Here is a 16,106-nt window from a genome sequence, read left to right on the forward strand (position 1 = left end):
TGCCTCTTCTGCTGTTAGCTTGGTACTCTCAGACATTCCTGGAGTTCAGGAATGGGTTTCTGAGCAGGTGGGCTATCAGTGTAATAATCAAGCTACTGCTCCAATCTAGTAAGGAAGAAATGACTCCTGAACTCATCTACAATTTTGGTTCACTTAAACCTTTCAAATACTCCAGGTGAAGGAACATGGGTAATTAAAACTACATCAAATCAAGGAGTTAATCCCAGAAGCATCAATCTCTGAAGAAAGAAATTGAAGAAGACCTCAGAAGATGGAAAGATCTCCCATGCTCGTGGATTGGCAGTATTAATATAGTAAAACTGGTCATATTGCCAAAAGCAATCTACACATTCAATGAACTCCTCATCAAAATTCCAACTCAATTCTTCATAGAGTTATAAAGAGCAATTCTCAAATTTATTTGGAATAACAAAAACCACAGGATAGTGAAACCTATTCTCAACAATAAAAGAACTTCTGGGGGAATAATCACCATGACCTCAAGCTGTACTACAGACCAATAGTGATTAAAAACTGCATGGTGTTGGTACAGTGGCAAGCAGTTAGATCAATGGAATAGAATTGAAGACCCAGAAATGAACCCACACACCTAAGGTCACTTGATCTTTGACAAAGGAGCTAAAACCATCCAGTGGAAAAATGACAGCATATTCAACAAATGGTGCCAGTTTAACTGGTGATCAACATATAGAAGAATGCAAATCCATTCTTTTCTCCCTGTACAAAGCTCAAGTAAAGGTGGATCAAGAACCTCCAAATAAAACCAGATACACGCAAACTAATAGAACAGAAAGTATGGAAAAGCCTCAAACACATAGGTGCAGGGAAAACATTCATGAACAGGACACAAATGGCTTATGCTCTAAGATCAAGAATCAACAAATGGAACCAAATAAAATGGCAAAGTTTCTTTAAGACAAAAAACACTGTCAGTAACACAAAATGACAACCAACAGATTGGGAAAACATCTTTACAAGATGGCTAATATCTAATATATTCAAAGAACTCAAGAAGTTAGACTCCAGAGACCCCTATTAAAAATTGGGGAGAAGAGCTAAACAGAGAATTCTCAATTGAGGAAACTCAAATATCTGAGAAGCACCTAAAGAAATGGTTAGCATTCTTAGTCATCAGCAAAATGCAAATCTACATAAACTTTAATAACAGAAGGGACATATTTGCCCGTTTTGGAAAATGCATTCCTCTTTCTTTTCTACTAGAACTTAAATATTTTTACTTCATTTCCCCCTTTTAATTAAAAATAGATTCCTTTTTCATACAAAATATCCTGATTACTCTTTCCCCTCTCTTTACTCCTCCCAGTTCTGCTCTCCTCCTCTCCTATCTCTATCCATTGCTGCTTAGAAGTTCTGAGCTCTCTTTGCTATTTTTAAACTTCTCTTTTTCTTTTGATGTAGAATTTATGCAAGTTTTTACCTGAAAGAAATGCTCCAGAAATAACTTTTTCAATAGAGTTTAAAAATCATTTATTATAAATATCTACTATTTTTTAATCAGAAAATATTTCTGCACTAACCAAATAATATCTCTGAAGTACCATTTGTATCCTTATTTGTAAATACTAGCAAACTACTTATATCATAAAATAGCTTAGGGTGCCTGGGTCTAAAAGGATAGAGTTCTATTTTTTCTTATCATAAAAGTACCAGCTGCAAGAAGTCCAGTGTTAAAATGTGGATTGAAGGGTTTTGCCAGTTCAGAGATGACTATGTGGGAGAAAAAAAGATATTTTTGGAGTCACCCCAACTGCCTTCACTGTGTGTTGTGCAGCATTCACATTGGCACTTATCATTTTGCCTAGTAAATCTCCTTTATAAATAAGAGCTAACGAGCAAACTGTCATGTTCTGAACAACAATCTATTTATCCAGTATTAATGCTGAGACTTTAGGTTTGAACATTCAGAAAGGTACAGAAATAAAATTCTAAAATAAGTAAAAGTTTAATAATTATATTCCCTAATCAGAGGTACTAATGCTGTGACCATGACTACAAGTAGATTGTCAAGGATAAGATGTATTTGGCTTGTACTTCTGCATAACTGTTTATCCTTGGAGTAAGTAAAACAAAGCAGGAGCCTGGAGGCAGGAGATGATGAAAAGGGTATGGACGAGTGCTTCTTACTGGTGTGTTCATCAGTGCTTGCTCAGACGGCTTTATTAAAGTACCTAGGACTATCAGTCCAGGGATGGCACCACAGTCACTACAGAAAGAATACTCTACATCCAGATCATATGCTACATGTTTCAGTTGAAGTTCTCTCCTTCTAGATAACTATAATTTGTATCAAGCTCACATAAGTTTAGCCTACATAAGCATAATAGATAGGAAAATATGAATTAAGGTAGAAGTATAGGTTGACCAAGTGAGAGAGACATCTAAATGAGTAAAAATACTTCCTACAAAGGCTGATGACTTAAGCAAGTTGTCTCATGATGGCCACTTGTGCACTGCAATATATGTGTATATATGTATATATAAAATTAATTAATTTTTAAATTAATTTTTTAAAAAATATTTCCAGTTTGATTTGCTTTTTTGAGACAAGTCTCTATGTTGCCCTTTAGCTGTCCTTGAAGTTGATATGTACACCAGGCTGAACTTGAACTCACAGATATTCTCCTTTCTCAGGCTTCTGCCACTGTGTACACATTATGGCTGTTACTTTGGTGTTTCTGTAGGACTTATAACAGGGGGAGAGGCTCTATTTCTGACTCTTTTACCTAAATTTGAGATACTTTTTCTTCTATTTGGTTGACCTGTCCAGTTTCTGTATGAGAGCTTTGCCTGTTTTATTGTACCTTGTTTTGTTGTGTTTGGATGTTATCATTTGAAGGCCTGCTTTTTTTCTGAAGAAAAAACGGCTGGCGGGAGAGTGGGTCTGGGGGAGAGATGATGTAGAGGGATCTAGAAAGAGTGGAGGGAAGAAAAACTGTTTGGCAATTATTGTATGAGAGAAGAATCTGTTTTCACAAAAAGAGAAAGAGAGAGGAAAGAGAGAGGGATAGAGGGAGAGGGAGAGAAGGATGAGAGAAAGGAGGAATGGAAGGAGGGAAGGAGGGAAGGAGGGAGGGAGGGAGGGAGGGAGGGAGAGAGAGAGAGAGAGAGAGAGAGAGAGAGAGAGAGAGAGAGAGAGAGAGAGAGAGAGAGAGAGAGAGAGAAAGATTGATTCCAGGTGGAAGTAATCAGACATTATCCAGAAAAACAATGATGTCTAAAATGGGTTGTAACATAAGAAAGTAAACTGAAAACAGTATACCTTAGAGCTGAGGGTGAAATAGATACTATCCTAAAAAAGGATATGTATTTGTAGGACAGAAAATGTGGCACTTGTTAAATCAGAAATAATTTTCAGTTATGTAGATACATTTTAAGTTACATAGTTTTAGTATCTTTTGTTTTTTTTTTTATTTCAAGATTAGAATATATCATCTTCCATTTTATCACTCCAAACTCTTTCATGTTCTTCAAATTCAACAGTTTTGATGTTTTCAGGCTCTAGATCATTGTACTCCTATTCTGACTATTTTAAACTTTTAAAATGGGCTTTGTAGTGTTGTTTCTGAATTAATGGGTGCTTAGTAGTTTCATAAATATACTAAGCATTAGTATTTGTTCTTATTAGATTTATCATGATACAAGTTTGGAGTAAAGAAGATATCAAACCAAATAAGAGAGTGATACCTTTCTCAGGCTCCAAGAATGTGCATCAGTGAAAGGAAGCAAGCAGACAAAAGTAAAATCAGCTACACTACCAGTCTAGGAGGATACTGGAGTTATTTATTAGCAGCAACACACCTTTTTTGTGTGTGTGGAAGAGGTGGGAATGTAAAGAATTTGTGAATATTACTTAAAATACATTAATCTATGATAATGACATTAAAAGTTAAAAGGACTTAACATGAATGAAGTTGAGAGAGCTATTTAAAATTCTCTAAATACATGCACATGCAAAATATAGCAAGGAACAGGAACACAGATTTTGAAGTCACCGTGATTGAGTTACTGGCAGTATGCCTGGAAGGAATATTGCATAGAAAGGAATATTTTATTGAATTGCAATAAAATATTAATGAGTCTATCCGTGATTCTGCAATTTATGAAAGATATCCTCTTGGATATCTCCAAAATGTAGATATATAGAATATCAAATTTCTTGTTGTTGTTCATTTATTTGGCTCGTCAAGTTGTCTGATCATATTTGAATAAGAAAAGTATACTAACAAAAATTTTTTGGTGTTCAGAATATTGCATAACAAAAGTCTTGGCATACTTTGAAGAATCAAAGTTCCAATGGAATCATCAAATGAATACTAGTTAGTAGTTTTAAACCTTCATATCAATGTATTTCTTCAATCTCAACTACTAGTGGGTTTATGAGAGAATTTTAAACTCTCTGCCAACCAAAGATAAATAGTAACACTGAGTCCACCAATTCCCCTCTAAACATACACTACATATTAACTATATTATTGTAATTAAATTGACAAGTAAGTATTAATTTAGTTTTCACAATGCTGACAGTATTTATTCAAACCAGGAATAGTGAACTGCAATATAGCAGGCAGAGATGGCTACGTCCAGATTCTAAGATTGGCAGAAATGATTCTTAGAACTCCAAGCAGGAAAAATTTCTATTGTAGCAAGATGTCTTCAGAAATCAATGTCAAAAGATATATAGATATTTGTATAGCAGGAAGAGAGGCAAGGAACTATTTTGTAATGGACATTTTTCATTGCCAGCTTTGCTGGATTTGTCATCAAGTAAAAGACATGATTCAAGATGTGTCTGTGAGTGTTTTAATAAGATTTAACTTAATAGTTGGTAAGTGTGACCATCATCATCCCATGGGGTAGGGCCTGAATTTAACAAACAGGAAGAATATGACCTAAAGCCCATCATGCATGTTTCTCTGCTTGCTAACTGTAGTTGCAATGGGGCCAACTGGCATTTGTTGGAATAAAATATTAATGATTCTTCAATTTATGAAAGAAAATGTCAACTTACAGGAAAGAAAATGAAGCTATTTTTATATGAATGTAATAATGTCATTTTACATCTAGGTTAAGCTTTAATAATGTTAATGTATTTTTGTGAATCAGAATCAATTTCCAAAATGAAAAAATAAAGTGACTGTAACATATTATACTCAAAATAAATGTGTTAATTTATTTATAATTTATAAATTAACATAATTTTAACATCTGTATAAATAATGATGCTGACAGTTAAATTTTTTCATATTGTGTAAAATTTTAAACTCCTTCAATTATTATAATAGAGGAAATCTATTTGTATTTTACTCATAGATAGCTATTAAATATTGTGCTTTTGAATATTTCTCCCTTACTGTTGTTGTGTGTATAATTAGCTTAACTATCACACTGGAGAAAGAGGTAATATGGAAATCTAAGACCAATAATATTTAGGGTGTGAGCCAAGAAAATATAATTTCAGTGCTGTTGTAATATTTATTACTGTTAGTTTTGTTGCTCCATTACAAAATGAAAGGCCTTATAATAATCATACAAAGGCCCATGGGTCGTGCTTGTGTTTTAGTGAATTATGTTTGAATAATTGAGTAATAAAAGTCACATAGGGAAACATTAATACCAAGTCCTTTTAATATTGATACATCTCTTCCCTGTGGTTATAATGGATTCTCTTTTGACAATTTGACCTCAGAAACTGACCATTAACTCCTAAATATTCCTACAAGGCATACAAAGTATAACTATTAAAATCAAATGAAACTATGAAATTTCAAATAAAGTTTCCTTCTCTGTGAATTATTTTTCCTTTTGGCAATAAAAATCTTTCAACTTGAGCATTTCATTTGCTGTCTAGATTTCTGTCTCCTGTAATATTTTTAAGATAAAAAAATCAAGAAAAGGCTTTATTATGAATGTTCCTTAGACCACTTAAAAAATTAGTTAATGTCTAGACTCTCAGCATGTCTGTAACACACATAATGGAAAATACGACTGCAGAATTGATCACTTTTTTTGTTTTGTTTTTTTGTGTTTTTTTTTTTTTGAGACAGGGTTTCTTGAGTAGCCCCGGCCATCCTGGAACTCACTCTGTAGACCAGGCTGGCCTTGACCTCAGAAATCTGCCTGCCTCTGTCTCCCAAGTGCTGGGATTAAAGGCATGTGCCACCACTGCCCGGCTTCATCGCTTTTTTAATTGAAGTGAATAATTATTATAATAATCCCTTAAAGCAATGACTATGAACTGAATGGGAATATAAAGCACAATGTTAAAACAAGAGGAGAGAAACTCATGTATTATACTACATCAAGAAATCTAAATGATTTTGAACTGATATTTGAAGAAATCCATAGTTTGTCTTATATGGAAATAGCAAACACATTATTTCATTTAAGGTGGTTATTGAAGGCTGCTGACAAAAGGACTCATTCAAATCAGTCAGTGAGAACATCGTCCTTTTCCTCATTGTTTTTGGTGTTGAAGCAGAGACTTGCTAGGTAACCAAAACTGGTTTTCAGTCTCCTGGGTCCTAAGATTTCACACTAGCATATGTCCCTATAATCCATCTAGAAACTGAACAAAGTACTGTGATAAAATTAATGTTTATAAGATATTTTGTTTGATCCCCAACTCTTCCACAGTCCACCTGTCCCTGGGAGGTCTGTGATAACCTGCCTCCAAGGAGGCCTGCTCCAGTCTGAGACACCCAGGCCCATTAACATCACAGATAACCAGATGGAGAAAGGCAAGCAAAAGAAGCACAAGCAACAAAAGCAAATGTAATTTGGCACCATCAGAACCCAGGTCCCAGAGCAAGCCCTGAATACCCAAAACACCTGAAGAATAAGACTCTGACCTAAAATCCCATCTCATAAAGATGCTAGAGGCCTTTAAGGAGGATATAAATAATCACTTAAAGATATACAGGAAAACACAAGCAAATATGTAGAAGCCCTTAAAAAAGAAAGAAAAAATCCCTAAAGAATTATAGAAAAATATAATCAAACTGGTGAATGAATTGAACAAAATTGACTAAGACCTAAAAATAGAAAGAGAAGCAATAAAGAAATTACAAATGGAGGCAACACTGGGGATGGAAAACCTAGGAAAGAGATCAGAAACTGCAGATACAAACATCACCAACAAAATACAAGAGATGGAAGAAAGAATCTCACCATAAACTATAGTGACATATTAGTCAAAGAAAAAAAAAAAAAAAACAAGAGGCAAAAACATCCATAAGCCAAAGCATCCAGGAAATTTGGGACAAAATGAACAGACCAAACCTAAGACTAACAGGAATAAAAAAGGATGAAGATTTCCACTTCAAAGGGCTAGAAAACATCTTTAAAATATCATAGAGCAAGCCCTGGATCCTGGATACCCTAACTCATCTGAGGAGCAAGATTCTGAATTAAAATCCCATCATGTGAAGATGATAGAGGCCTTTAAGCAGGATATAAATAACTAACCTAATCTAAAGAAAGAGTTACCATAAACATAAACATATAGGAAGCCTAGAGACCATGAAATAGACTAGACCAGAAAGAAAAATGCTCCCACAGTATAACAATAAAAAACACTAAATGTACAGAACAAGAAAGAATATTAAAAGCTATGGAGTAAAAAGTAACATATAGAGGCAGACCTGTCAGAATTACGTCAGACTTCTCAAAAGAGACAATAAAAGCCAGAAGATCTTAGACAAATGTCATACAGACCCTAAGAGACCACAGAAGCCAGCCCAGGTTACTATACCTACCAAATTTCTCAATTACCATAGATAGAGAAACTAAGATATTCCATGATAAACCCAAATTTAAACTATAACTTTCTACTAATCCAGCTCTACTAAGGATATTAGAAAGAAAACTCCAACACAAGGATAGTATCTACACCAAAGGAAAAAATAAAAACAGAGAAATTAATCATCTCACAACAAATCCCAAAGAAGAGAATCACACAAACACATAATACTACCTCGAACAACAAAAATAATAGGAACTAACATTCATTGGTCTTAACATCAACGGGCCCACTTCTCTAAAAAAAAAAAAAAAAAAAAAAAAAAAAAAAAAAAAAAGACACAGGCTAATAGAATGGACACATAAACTGGATCCATTATTTTGCTCCATACAGGAAACACACTCCAGCAACAAAGACATACACTAGCTCAGTCTTACAGGCTTTAAAAAAGTTTTCAAGCAAATGGTCCTGAAAAGGAGCTGGAGTAGCTATTCTAATATCCAATAAAATGGACTTTTAATCAAAGTAATAAAAAAGAGGGAGGGAATGACACACCATATTTATCAAAGGAAAATTCCACCAACATGAAGTCTCAATTATGAACATCTATGGACCAAGTACAAGGACATGATCACTCATAAATGAAACTTTACTAAAGTTCAAAACACATATTGCATCTCACACAATGATAGTGGGGGGACTTTCATACCTAACTCTCAAAAATGGACAGGTTAATGAGAGAGAAAGTAGACAGAGACACAGTGAAACCTACAGAAGTTAAGAATCAAATGAATTTAGCAGATATGTACAGAATATTTCAGAATATTTCATCCCAAAACAAAAGAATATATCTTCTTCTCATGGAAACTTCTCCAAAATGACCATATAATTTAACACAAAAGAAGCCTCAACAGATACAAGAAGATTAAGATAATCCCTTTTATTCTATCATATCACAATGGCCTAAGGCTGGACCCCAATGACAAAAACAATAGAGTGCCCACATACTGATGGAAACTGAACAACTCTATACTCATGATAACTTGGTTGGGAAGGAATAAAAAAAATTAAAGACTTTACAGAAATCAATGAAAATAAAGGCATATTATACCCCAAATTCTGGGACTCAATGAAAACATTGCTAAGAGGAAAATTCACAGCACTAAGTGCCTTCATAAAGAAATTAGAGAAATCCTACCCTAGCAACTTAATAGCACCTGTGAAAGCTTGAAAACAACATGTAGCAAGCACACCCAACAAGAGTAGAAAGCAGAACATCTTCAAACTCCTGGCTAAAATCAACTAATTAGAAACAAAGAGAAAGATACAAGAATCAACAAAACCAAGAGCTGGCTGTTTGAGAAAATCAGCAAGATAGTTTAAAACCTTATCCAAACTAAATAAAGAGCACAAAGATAGTATCAAAATTAACAAAATCAGAACTGAAAAGGGAGACATAACAAAATAAACTAAGGAATTATACTTCAGCAAAGTGGCTGGTTATAAAATCAACTCAAACAAACCGGTAGCCTTCCTATACTCACAGGCTAAGCAGGCTGAGAAAGAAATTAGGGAAATGACACCCTTCACAATAACCACAAACAATATAAAGTATCTTAGTGTGACTCTAACCAAATATGTGAAAGATCTATACAACAAGAACTTCAGGTCTCTGAAGAAGGAAATCGAAGAAGACCTCAGAAAATGGAAAAATCTTCCATGCTTGTGGATTGACAGGATTAATATAGTTAAAATGGCCATCTTGCCAAAAGCAATCTACAGATTCAACACAATCCCCATCAAAATCCCAATTCAGTTCTTCATATAGTTAGAAAGAGCAGTTCTCAAATTCATCTAGAATAACAAAAAACCCAGGATAGCTAAAACTATTCTCCACAGTAAAGAACTCTGGGAGAATCAGTATCCTAGACCTCAAACATTACTACAGAGCCATAGTGTTAAAAACTGCATGGCATTGGTACAATGTCAGGCAGGTGGATCAATGGAATAGGATTGAAGACCCAGAAATGAACCCATACACCAATGGTCACTTGGTCTTCCACAAAGGAGCTGAAAACATCCATTGGATAAAAAGATAGCCTTTTCAACAAATGGTGCTGGTTCAATTGGAGGTCAGCATGCAGAAGAATGCTAATTGATCCATTCTTATTTCCTTGTACTAAGCGCAACTCCAAGTAGATCAAGGACCTCCACATAAACAAGACACACTGAAACTAATAGAAAAGAAACTGGGGAAGACCCTTGAGCACATGGGCACAGGGGGAAAGTTCCTGAAGAGAACACCAATAGCTTATGCTTTAAGATCAAGAATTGACAAATTGGACCTCATAAAATTACAAAGTTTCTGTAAGGCAAAGGACACCATCAAAAGGACAAAATGGCAACTAACAAATTGGGAAAAGATCTTCACCAACACTACATCTGACAGAGGGCTAATATCCAATATATGCAAAGAACTCAAGAAGTTAGATCCCAGAAAACCAAATAACCTTATTAAAAATGGGGCACAGAGCTAAGCAAAGAATTTTTACCTGAAGAACTTCGGATGCCTGAGGATCACCTTAAGAAATATTCAACATCATTAAACATTACAGAAATGCAAATCAAAACAACCCTGAGATTTCACCTCATACCAGTCAGAATGACTAAGATTGAAAATTCAGGAGATAGCAGGTGTTGGTAGGGATATGGAGAAAACGGAACACTCCTCCGCTGCTGGTGGGATTGCAAGATGATACAACCACTTTAGAAATCAGTCTGGTGTTTCTTCAGAAAACTGGACATGACACTTACAGTGGATGCTGCTATACCACTCCTGGGCATATACCCAGAGGATTCCCGGCATGTAATAAGGACCTGTCATGTAATAAGGACACATGCTCCACTATGTTCTAGCAGGCTCATTTCTAATAACCAGAAGCTGTAAAGAACCCAGATGTCCCTCAATGGAGGACTAGATATAGAAAATGTGGTATATTTACACAATGGAATAGTACTCAGCAATAAAAAACAATGAATTCATGAAATTCTTAGACAAATGGTTGGAACTGGAAAATATCATACTAAGTGAGGTAACTCATTCACAAAAGAACACACATGGAATGCAGTCACTGATAAGTGGATATTAGCCCAGACGCTCAGAATACCCAAAACACAAACTACATATCAAATCATACCCAGAAGAAGGAAGGAGAGGTCCCGGATCCTGGAAAGGCTTGATGCAGCATTGTAGGGGTTTGCCAGGATACAGGAATGAAAGGGGGTTGATTGGGGAACTGGCGAAGGGAAGAGGGCTTATGGGACTTAGGGGAAGGGGTGAACCAGGAAAGGGAAAATCATTTGGAATGTAAACAAAGTACATGGAAAATAATAAAAAAAATTCATCAGATCCTACTATAAAAGACTGCACTCGACAAAACTAGAAAGTCTAGTTGAAATAGAAGATGTTCTAGACAGATACCATATATCAAAGTTAAATCAAGATCAGGTCTTGATTTAACTATTTAAAGAGTCCCATAACTCCTAATGAAACAGAAGCATTCTTTAAAAACATACCAACCAAAATAAATAAATAAATAAATATATAAATAAATAGGATCAGACAGTTTTAGTGCAGAAGTCTACCAGACATTTTAAGAAGAGCTAATATCAATATTCCTCAAACAATTCCATAAAAGAGAAACATAAGGAACACTACCTAATTATTCTATGAAGTCACTGGCACCTGAACCACACAAAAACCAAGAAAGAAAGAGAACTTCAGACCAATTTTGCTTATCAATATCAATGTAAAAAAAAAAAAAAACTCAATAAAGTTCTCACAATTTGAATCCAAGAACACATAAAAACCATCATTCATTATAATCAGGTAGGTTTCAATCCAGGGATGCAATATATGAAAATCTATCAACCTGATATATAAGCAAACTCAAAGAAAAAAAATCAAAGGATCACCTAATTTTACTCATTAGATGCTGAAAAAGCCTGTGACAAAATACAAGACGTCTTCAAGGTAGAAATCTTGGAGAGATCAGGAATTCATGCTACCTACTTAAACATAATTAGAGCAATATAGAGCAAACCAACAGCCAACATCAAATTAAATGGAGAGAAACTTAAAGCAATCCCACTAAAATTAGGAACAATATGAGGCTACCCACTCTCTAACTATTCAATATAGTACCCAAAGTTCTAGCTAGATTAATTAGATAGCAAAAGGCAATTAAGAAGATATAAATTGGAAAGGAAGAAGCCAAGGTATGCCTCTTTGCAAATGATATGACAGTGTTCATAAGGAACCCCCAAAATTCTACCAGCTGATAAACAACTTCAGCAAAGTTCCTGGATTTGAAAATTAACTCAAACAAACCAATGACCCTCCTTTCTACCAATGGTAACCACACAGAGACAGAAGTTAGGGAAACAACACGCATCATGATTTACACAAATAATATAAAATATCTTGGTATCTCTCTAACCAAGCAAATTTTTATCATAAGAAGTTTAATTCTCTAAAGAATGAAATTAAAACCCCAGAAGATGAAAAGATCTCCCATGCTAATGGATCTATAGGATTAACATAGTAAACATTGCCATCTAACCAAAAGCACTCTACAGATTCAATACAATCCCATCAAAATTCCAACACAATTTTTTATAGACATGGAAAGAACAATTCTCAAATGTATATGGAAAAAAAACCAAGGGTAACCAAAACAATTTTCAACAATAAAATAACTTTTGAGAGAATCACCCTCCTGCCCTAATCATATGGTATTGGTACAGAGACAGACAGGTCTATCAAGAGAATTTAACTGAAGACCCAGAAATGAACCCACACAACTAGGAACACCTGAACTTTGGCAGAGATGACAAAACTGTACAGTGGGAAAATAGCAACCACTTCAAAAAAGGGTGCTGATCTAACTGGTGGTCTGTTTGTAAAAGAATGAAAATTGATCCATATTTGTTACCATGTTCAAAGCTCCAGTCCCAGTGAGTCATGCATTTTAACATAAATCCAGATACACTGAATCTAATAGAGGCAAAACTGGGAAATAGCTTCAAACACGTTGGTGTAGGGGTAAATTTCCTGAACAGAACACAAACAGTTTAGGGTCTAAGATCAACAATTGAGAAATGGTACCTCCTGGAATTGAAAAACTTCTGTAAAGCAAAGGATACTGTCAATAGGACAAATTGACCACCTATAGATTGAGACAAGATCTCCACTAACCTGATATTCCTTAGAAAACTAATATCCAAAGTACATAAAGAACTCAAGAAGTTAGCCTCCTGAAAAATCAAAAAAAATCCAATTAAAAAATAGGGCACAGAGCCGAACAGGGAATTCTTAACAGAGGAATATCAAAGAACTTAAAGAAATGTTCTGATTTGCTTTTCCCTAATGACTAATGAAGTTGAGCATTTTTTAAGATGCTTCTCCGCCATCCGAAGTTCTTCAGGTGAGAATTCTTTGTTTAACTCTGTACCCCATTTTTTAATAGGGTTGTTTGGTTTTCTGGAGTCTAACTTCTTGAGTTCTTTATATATATTGGATATTAACCCTCTATCTGATGTAGGATTGGTGAAGATCTTTTCCCAATTTGTTGGTTGCCGATTTGTCCTCTTGATGGTGTCCTTTGCCTTACAGAAACTTTGTAATTTTATGAGGTCCCATTTGTCAATTCTTGCTCTTAGAGCATACACTATTGGTGTTCTGTTCAGAAACTTTCTCCCTGTACCGATGTCCTCAAGGGTCTTCCCCAGTTTCTTTTCTATTAGCTTCAGAGTGTCTGGCTTTATGTGGAGGTCCTTGATCCATTTGGATTTGAGCTTAGTACAAGGAGACAAGGATGGATCAATTCGCATTCTTCTGCATGCTGACCTCCAGTTGAACCAGCACCATTTGTTGAAAAGGCTATCTTTTTTCCATTGGATGTTTTCAGCCTCTTTGTCGAGGATCAAGTGGCCATAGGTGTGTGGGTTCATTTCTGGATCTTCAATCCTGTTCCATTGATCCTCCTGTTTGTCACTGTACCAATACCATGCAGTTTTTAACACTATTGCTCTGTAGTATTGCTTGAGGTCAGGGATACTGATTCCCCCAGATTTTCTTTTGTTGCTGAGAATAGTTTTAGCTATCCTGGGTTTTTGTTGTTCCAGATGAATTTGATAATTGCTCTTTCTAACTCTGTGAAGAATTGAGTTGGGATTTTGATGGGTATTGCATTGAATCTGTATAGTGCTTTAGGCAAAATGGCCATTTTAACTATATTGATTCTACCGATCCATGAGCATGGGAGGTTTTCCCATTTTTTGAGGTCTTCTTCCATTTCCTTCTTCAGAGTCTTGAAGTTCTTGTCATACAGATCTTTCACATGTTTGGTAAGAGTCACCCCAAGATACTTTATACTGTTTGAGGCTATTGTGAAGGGGGTCATTTCCCTAATTTCTTTCTCAGCCTGCTTATCCTTTGAGTACAGGAAGGCCACTGACTTGCTTGAGTTGATTTTATAACCTGCCACTTTGCTGAAGTTGTTTATCAGCTGTAGGAGCTCTCTAGTGGAGTTCTTTGGGTCACTTAGGTAGACGATCATGTCGTCTGCAAATAATGATAGTTTGACTTCTTCCTTTCCAATTTGTATCCCTTTGACCTCCTTATGTTGTCGAATTGCCCGAGCTAGTACCTCAAGTACAATATTGAAAAGTGGCTAAGATTAAAAATTCAGGAGACAGCAGGTGTTGGAGAGGGTGTGGAGAAAGAGGAACACTCCTCCACTGCTGGTGGGGTTGCAAATTGGTACAACCACTCTGGAAAGCAGTCTGGCGGTTCCTCCGAAAACTGGGCACCTCACTTCCAGAAGATCCTGCTATACCACTCCTGGGCATATACCCAGAAGACTCCCCGTCATGTAATAAGGATACATGTTCTACTATGTTCATAGCAGCCCTATTTATAATTGCCAGATGCTGGAAAGAACCCAGGTATCCCTCAACAGAAGAGTGGATGAAAAAAATGTGGTATATCTACACAATGGAGTACTATTCAGCCATTAGAAACAATGAATTCATGAAATTCTTAGGCAAATGGATGGAGCTAGAGAATATCATACTCAGTGAGGTAACCCAGACTCAAAAGGTGAATCATGGTATGCACTCACTAATAAGTGGATATTAACCTAGAAAACTGGAATACCCAAAACATAATCCACACATCAAATGAGGTACAAGAAGAAAGGAGGAGTGGCCCCTGGTTCTGGAAAGACTCAGTGAAACAGTATTCAGCAAAACCAGAACGGGGAAGTGGGAAGTGGTGGATGGGAGGACAGGGGAAGAGAAGGGGGCTTATGGGACTTTCGGGGAGTGGGGGGGCTAGAAAAGGGGAAATCATTTGAAATGTAAATAAATTATATCGAATAAAAAAAATTAAAAAAAAAAGAAAGAAATGTTCAACATCCTTAGTAATCAGGAAAATGCAAATCAACATGACCCTGAGATTCTGCATTACACCCAATCTGAATAATGGCTAAGATCAAATATTCAAGTAACACCACATGCTCACAACGATGTGGAGAATGCGGAGCAAAATAATCATGTGAGGCATGAATTATCCTCCATTGCAGGTGGGACTGTAGACTGATACAACAGCTCTGGAAATCAATCTGTTGTTTCCTCAGAAATTTGGAAATAGTTCTATCTGGAAAATGAGCTATACCACTCCTAAGATTATACAAAAAAAAAAAAAAAAAAGTTCCACCACACCACAAGGACACATGTTCCACTCTGCTCATATCAGCAGCATACTTGATAGCCAGAAGGTGGAAACAACCCAGTTGTTCCTCAACTGGAGAATGAATAAAAAAAATTGTGACTTATTTATAGAATGTAATACTATTCAACTATTTAAAATGAGGATATCATGAATTTTGCAGGCAAAAGGATGGAACTATAAATTATTATCCTGAAGGAGGTAACTCAGACACAAAGGGACATTCATGGTATATACTGACTAATAAATGGATATTAGCTATAAAATAGAGGATACCTATGATACTCACAGATCACATCAAATTCAACAAGTAGTAAGTCCCATGTGGGGATGCTTCAATCCCGCTTAGAAGAGGAAACAAAATAATTATGGGAGGTAAAGGGAGGGAGGAACCTTAGTTGGAGAGTGAGGGACAGGGGGAAAGGGAGCAGGGTCAGATATGTGGGAAGACAGAAGAGAAATCAAGAAGTACATGAGAATAAATCAAAATATGCAGCTATGTGAGGGTAGGAATGGTATAGCGAGTCCCAGCGA

This window comes from Apodemus sylvaticus, chromosome 2, assembly GCF_947179515.1.
Source record: "Apodemus sylvaticus chromosome 2, mApoSyl1.1, whole genome shotgun sequence".
Taxonomy (NCBI): Eukaryota; Metazoa; Chordata; class Mammalia; order Rodentia; family Muridae; genus Apodemus; species Apodemus sylvaticus.